The sequence below is a fragment of the Sapajus apella genome, unplaced genomic scaffold, assembly GCF_009761245.1.
Source record: "Sapajus apella isolate SASKATOON/1434 unplaced genomic scaffold, GSC_monkey_1.0 scaffold89, whole genome shotgun sequence".
Lineage (NCBI taxonomy): Eukaryota > Metazoa > Chordata > Mammalia > Primates > Cebidae > Sapajus > Sapajus apella.
The window spans coordinates 4,088,903-4,096,114 of NW_022437029.1; positions in this window are offsets into that span (position 1 = coordinate 4,088,903).

Sequence of the window (7,212 nt, forward strand, 5' to 3'; positions counted from 1 at the left end):
GGGAGGGGTCAATATTGAGGATTCAAGGGCATTTCTTTCAATTTCAGGAACTCTCCTGAAGTCAGTCTACAGCTGGTGTTTGGTTAGGACACGGAGGCTGATAGGGAGTGAGAGAATGAAGGTGGCATGATTCGGGTGGGAGGAGTAGAAGGGGGACGATTCAATGCCGGATTACATGTAGGGTATGAGAGAAACCGAAGCATTTGGGTTGAGCTATCAGAATGGGAACACTGGAGGGAGTAGATTGGGGTTGAGGTTCCCTGAACTGTGTCTGACATGTTAAATTGACACAGCTGACAGACATCCAGGAAGGCTGTTGGGTCTATGAGTCTGGAGTTCAAGGGAGAGTCCAGGGGTGGAGGCTTTACTTCCAAAGTCTTCAGCATACTGATGGCACTTATAGCCATAGGACCTATTGTTAGATATAGTGAAATCCAAGTTTCTCTTCAAAGAATCAGTATGTCAGTATGTTCAGCTCTTTTATTCTTTAGTTCTCCATTTTAAAGCTTAATTTACTTGTAGTTTCAGTAAACAACCTTTTCCACCAGGTCTAATTAGTAGTTCACATCCCTCCCCACCCCCTCAGTCCCTTGCTCCATCCTTAACCCAGTCACCTGCTCCGGTCACCTGCCGGGTCACCTGCTCTGGTCACCTGCTTTGACCTGAGTCACCTCTGGTCAGCTGCTCTGACCTGTCCCATAACTGTCTTTTCCTGCCAAACTACCCACCCTGCCACTCCAGCTGGTTCTCTTGCTATCTTTAAAATAGCCACTTGGAATTAGCTTAGACTGTGCAGTCTAACCCTAGCCAACAGGGGAATGACACAGCAGTAGGAACTACCTGCATCAGAAATAAGATCCCTTTCCCCTCCCCTGTCCAGGTGTGTGCTCACCATTGTTCCATCTATGAGACACATCCTTCTATAGAAGTAAAACGCCTTGCTGAGGAAATTTATATTTGAGTGCTACTACTTTTGCAGCACTGAAAATTTACATGTAACACTATTGAGATCACTCAAGAAGAGGGTGTAGGGATCAGTAGCATCCAAGGGAGAGAATACAGTCACGGGTTCTTAGTTTCTCTTTCCATTTGGGTCAGTAAAACCCCTTCCTTATTCCTTTTTTCTGGTTATCACTAGAGACATAAATTAAAAACCATGATTTCAGGCCGCTAAAAGTGTAAAACAAAACAACAAAATAAGGTGGGTTGGACAAGCTTGGTAGGTAAAGAAGAGGGCTAAGTACTGAGCCATTGTTCAGTTTAGGAAGAGAAGAAGGATACAGCTAAGGGGGCAGAGGAGCAGCCAGTGAGGTGGGCCAATCAGGAGAGCCCGGTGTTTGGGTAGCCAAGCAAAGAAAGGGTTTCACACAATCTCAGCAAGTCCACTGAGAGTAGAAGAAGATATGCCTAGAGAGTGAGTTATTGCATTTCCCGTTGTAGAGGTTAAGAGTGACTTCAACAAAGGCCTATTCATTGAGTGAACAAAAGCCTAAGTCAAATAAGTTGAATAGAATGGGAGGGAGGGGGTGGAGACAATGAGCCCAGCTCACTGGTATCCTGCTGGAAAGGCTCTGAAGGAACGTATCTGTAGCTGGAGGGAATTGTGAGGTCAAGGAAAGTTTTTTTTGTCTTTACCATTGAAAATGTTTTCGTATGTTCATATGTTGATGAGAATGATGTAGAGAAGAGAAAACCTACAGCAGGCACAGAAGTGGAATGAGGGATTGTTAGGACAAAGTTTAGCTGTGATAAAAGAGACAGGGGAGGCTGGGCGCGGTGGCTCAGGCCTGTGATCCCAGCACTTTGGGAGGCCGAGATGGGCAGATCACAAGGTCAGGAGAGCAAGACCAGCCTGACCAACATGGTGAAACCCCATCTATACTAATTAGCTAGGTGTGGTGGTGCATGCCTGTAATCCCACATGGGAAGGGAAGCTGAGGCACAAGAATCACTTGAACCCAGGAGGCAGAGCTTGCAGTAAGCTGAGATCCTGCCACTGCACTCCAGCCTGACAATAGAGCGAGACTCCATCTCAAGAGAGAGGGAGAGAGAGAGAGAGAAAGAGAAAGAGAGAGATGGGGGAGAGCTCCAATGTGCAAAGAAGTGGTGCCTTTTTTCTGAAGCACAGACGGGACAAGCCCAGGGCTGGAAGACAGTCCAGTCAATGGGTTCAAGTGCATAGGGATCCGAGGAGCTGGTGGTTGGAGCATGGGGAGGTGATCTTCTGAGTGCTTTGCTCTTCTGTGTATTAATACTTAAGATTCTCTTCTGAGAATGGGGAGAGGAAGAGGCACTGAGATTTTGAGAAGACAGGAGAAGGTGCAAAATAGTTATTTGGCACAGAGTGAGAGAGAATAGGGCAGGGAAATGTAGTTTGGGGAGCCTGCTGGAGGTGTGTGGTCATAAATGAAAAGCAAGCCTAGTCAGATTGGTTAAGCGTGTTTCTATGGCCATGCTGGGGGCACCCTGGAAGTAAGTGAGGCCATTTTGGTTCCTGCAGTGATGGGTGGGGTCAGGAGGGTACTGCTGGCATTCATTAACCGGAAAGGTCCAGGATGCTAGATGTCCTGCAAGACACAGGTCCTACCTCAGCTGTAAAGCCTGCTTATATTTAAACATAAATTTTGTCTAGTTTTAACCGAATTTTTCTAGATATACACCAAATTTGCTAGGAAAACAACTTTCTTTTACATTGAGGGTAAATTGTACTTTATTGAAATTTTACCAAGTTGTTCACTATTTTAGAAAATCAAGTCACTCTTTCTAACATATTTCAGTTACCAAAGCAACACAGTGTTAGTGCACATTAGTACCAGTGGTAGTCGCAGTGATTCTACTTGTGTATAGACACATGTGCTTAGTTAGCTCTTATTTCAAAGTATTTGAAGTAAAGAAAAATGAGTACTTTTCTTTTCTTTTTTTTTTTTTTTTGAGATAAAGTCTCACTCTGTCACCCAAGCTGGAGTGCAGTGGCACGATCTTGACTCCCTGCAACCTCGACCTCCCAGGCTCAAGTGATCCTCCCACCTCAGTCTCCCAAGGAGCTGGGACCACAGGCATGCATCATCACACCAGTTAGTTTTTGTATTTTTGGTAGCGATGGGGTTTCTCTATGTTGGCCAGGCTAGTCTTGAACTCCTGGGCTCAAGTGATCCACCTGCCTCAGCCTCCCAGAGTGCTTGGGCTACAGGCGTGAGTCACCATAACACTATACCACATTTCTAAAATCCACTTGTTGATTGTTGGGCAATTGGGCTTGTTCTATATGTTTGCAATTGTGAACTGTGCTGCTATAAACGTTTATGTGCAAGTATCTTTTTTATATAATGACTTTTTTTCTCTGGGTGGGTACCCAGGAGTTGCATGGCATTTAAAAGTCATTGAGAAGCCACTGGCAGGTTTAAACAGATGAATGAACACTTCTGTTTCTTTTTTTTTTTTTTTAATTTAATTTAAATTTTTTATGAGATTCTTTCTTTCTTTTTTTTTTTTTTTTTATTTTTTTTGAGACGGAATCTTGCTCTGTTGCCCAGGCTGCAGTCCAATGGCAAAATCTCTGCTCACTGCAACCTCCTCCTCCAGGGTTTAAGCGATTCTCCTGCCTTAGCCTCCTAAATGGCTAGGATTACAGGCACCCACCACCATGCCCAGCTAATATTTGTATTTTAGTAGAGACGGGGTTTCACCATGTTGCTCAGGCTAGTCTTGAACTCCTGTGCCAGATACTTTCTGTTTTGGAAGATTTTCAGTTATTGATTTAATTTCTTTTCTTTCTTCTTTCTTCTTTTTTTTTTTGAGACAGAGTTTCACTCTTGTTGCCCAGGCTAGAGTACAATGGCATGATCTCAGCCCACTGCAACCTCTGCCTCCCAGATTCAAGCAAGTCTCCTGCCTCAGCCTCCGGAGTAGCTGGGATTACAGCTATGTGCTATCACACCTGGCTAATTTTGTATTTTTCATATTTGTCAGGGTTTCTTCATATTTGTCAGGCTGGTCTCGAACTTGAGACTTCAGGTGATCCGTCCACTTTGGCCTCCCAAAGTGCTGGGATTACAAGCGTGAGCCACCATTCCCAGATAATTTAATTACTTTAATATAGTTCTATCCAGTTTATCTATAAAGACACTGTCTTTAGAATAGACATAGAATTCAGAGTCCAGAAATAAGTTATATTTATGGTCAATTGATTTTTTTAAATCTTTTTTGAGATGGTCTCACTCTGTCACCAGACTGGAGTCCAATGGCACAATCTTGGCTCACTGCAACCTCTGTCCCCCAGGCTCAAGCAATCCTCCTATGCCAGCTAGGACCACAGGTGCACACCATCACACCTGGCTATTTTTTTTTTTTTTGTATTTTTAGTAGAGACAGGGTCTTGCCATGTTGTCCAGGCTGGTCTCAAACTCCTGAGCTCAAGCAATCAGCCTGCCCCTGCCTCCAAAGTGCTGGGATTACCAGATGTGAGCCACTGTACTTGCCTAGTCAACTGATTATTTGACAAGGGTGCCAAAACAATTCAATGGAATAGTCCTTCCAACAAATGCTGCTGGGACAACTGGATAGCCACATGGAAAAGAATAAAGTTGGATTCCTGCCTCATGGAGTATACAAAAATTAACTTAAAATGGATCACAATCCTAAAATTAAGCGCTAAGGCTATAAAACTCTTAGAAGAAAATATAGGTGTAAATATTCATGACCTTGGGTTAGGTAAGAGTTTCCTAGATATGCTATTGAATGCACAAGCAACGACAACAAAATTAGGTAAACTGGGGTTCATCAAAATTAAAAGATTAGCTAGGTGCAGTGGCTGGCACCTGTAATCCCAGCACTTTGGGAGGCCGAGGTGGGTGGATCACTTGAGGTCAAGAGTTCAAGACCAGCCTGGCTGACCAGGTGAAACCCAGTCGCTACTAAAAATAAAATTATCCAGCTGTGGTGGCAGGTACCTGTAATCGCAGATACTCATGAGGCTGAGGCAGGAGAACCACTTGGACCTGGGAGATGGAGGCTGCAGTGAGCCAAGACTGTGCCAGTGAACTCCAGCATGGGCAAAAGAGCAAGACTTCATCTCAAAATGTGTGCATGCGTGTGCGCGTGCACACACACACACACACACACACACACTAAAAGATTTTGAGGCCGAGCGCAGTGGCTCACGCCTGTAATCCCAGCACTTTGGGAGGCCGAGGTGGGCGGATCACGAGGTCAAGAGATCAAGACCATCCTGGCCAACACGGTGAAACCCCATCTCTACTAAAAAATACAAAAATTAGCTGGGCCTGGTGATGTGCGCTTGTAGTCCCAGCTACTTGGGAGGCCGAGGCAGGAGAATTGCTTGATCCCGGGAGGCAGAGGTTGCAGTGAGCTGAGCTCGCGCCACTGCACTCCAGCCTGGCACCTGGCAACAGAACGAGACTCTGTCTCAAAAAAAAAAAAAAAAAACAATGGAGAGAAAGTGAAAAGAAATCCCACAGAATGGAAGAAAATTTTTGTAAATCATATATCTGATGAAGGACTCATATACAGAATATATTTTAAAACTCTCATATATAAGAGCAGATGAGGCCAGAGCAAGACAGAGTGGTGCAATCTTGGCTCACTACAACCTCCACCTCCTAGGTTCAAGTGATTCTCCTGCCTCAGCCTTCTAAGTAGCTGGAATGACAGGTGCCTGCCACCATGTCCAGCCAATTTTTGTAGAGACGGTTTTTCACTGTGTTGGCCAGGCTGATCTTGAATTCCTGACCTCAAGTGATCTGCCCGCCTTGGCCTCCCAAAGTGCTGGGATTACAGGCTTGAGCCACTGTGCCTGGCCAAAACATTTTTTTTTGGACGGAGTCTTGCACTGTTGCCCAGGCTGGAGTATAATAGCACAATTTTGGCTCACTGCAACCTCCGCCTCCCAGGTTCAAACGATTCTCCTCCCTCAGCCTCCCAAGTAGCTGGGATTACAGGTGCCTGCCACCATGCCCGGCTAATTTTTTGTATTTTTAGTAGAGATGGGGTTTCACTATGTTGGCCAGGCTGGTCTCGAACTCCTGATCTCGTGATCCACCTGTCTCGGCCTCCCAAAGTGCTGGGATTACAGGCGTGAGTCACCACGCCTAGCCTAAACCCAAAATTCTTATAATTCCAAATGAAAAGTCAAATAACTCAATTTTAAAATGGGCAAAAGATTGCAAAAGACATTATTCTAAAAAAAGATATTCATATGGCCACTAAGCACATGAAAAGATGCTCAGCATCATTATTCAGTGAGGAAATGCAAATCAAAACTATAATGAAATGCCACTTCCCACCCACCAGGACAGCTATACTCAAAAAGATGTACAGTAACAAGTACTGACACAGATGTGGAAAAATTGAAACTCTGGTACACTGTTGGTGGGAATGTAAAATGGGGCATTGGCTTTGGGAAATGAAGCTCCTCAAAAAGTTACACAGAATTACCATGTGACCCAATAATTCCACTTGTGGGCTGTACCCAAGAGAATTGAAAACATGTATTCACACAAAAACATTTTTTTCTTATACTTCTACAGAACTTCCTTCAGTCTTTTTTTTTTTTTTTTTGAGAGAAAGTCTCGCTCTGTTGCCCAGGCTGGAGTGCAGTGGTGTGATCTTGGCTCACTGCAACCTCTGCCTCCCAGGTTCAAGTGATCCTTCTGCCTCAGCCTCCCAAGTAGCTGGGACTACAGGCGCTAGCCACCACACTTGGCTAAATTTTGTGTTTTTAGTGGAGATGGGGTTTCACTATGTTGGCCCGGCTGGTCTTGAATTCTAGACCTCAGGTGATCCACCCACCTCTGCCTCCCAAAGTGCTGGGATTATAGGCGGGAACCTGGCCTCACACAAAAACTTTTATGTGAATGGTCATAGCAGCATTATTCATAGTAGTCAGTGTAAATAACCCAAATGCCTATCAACTGATGAATGGATAAACAAAACATGGTCTATCCATATGATGGAATGCCATTTGGCTATAAAAAGAAATGAAGTACTGAAACATGCTGTAACATGAGTGAACCCTGAAACATTATTATAAATCAAAGAAGCCAGATACAAAAAGCCACATTCCATTTTATACAGGATAGGCAAATCCACAGAGACAGAAAGTAGAACAATGGCTGCTGGGAATAATGGCTGCCTTGCGGAAAGGATACATGGGGAGGTGAGACTGCCAATGGGCACAGGGTTTCTTGGGAATTA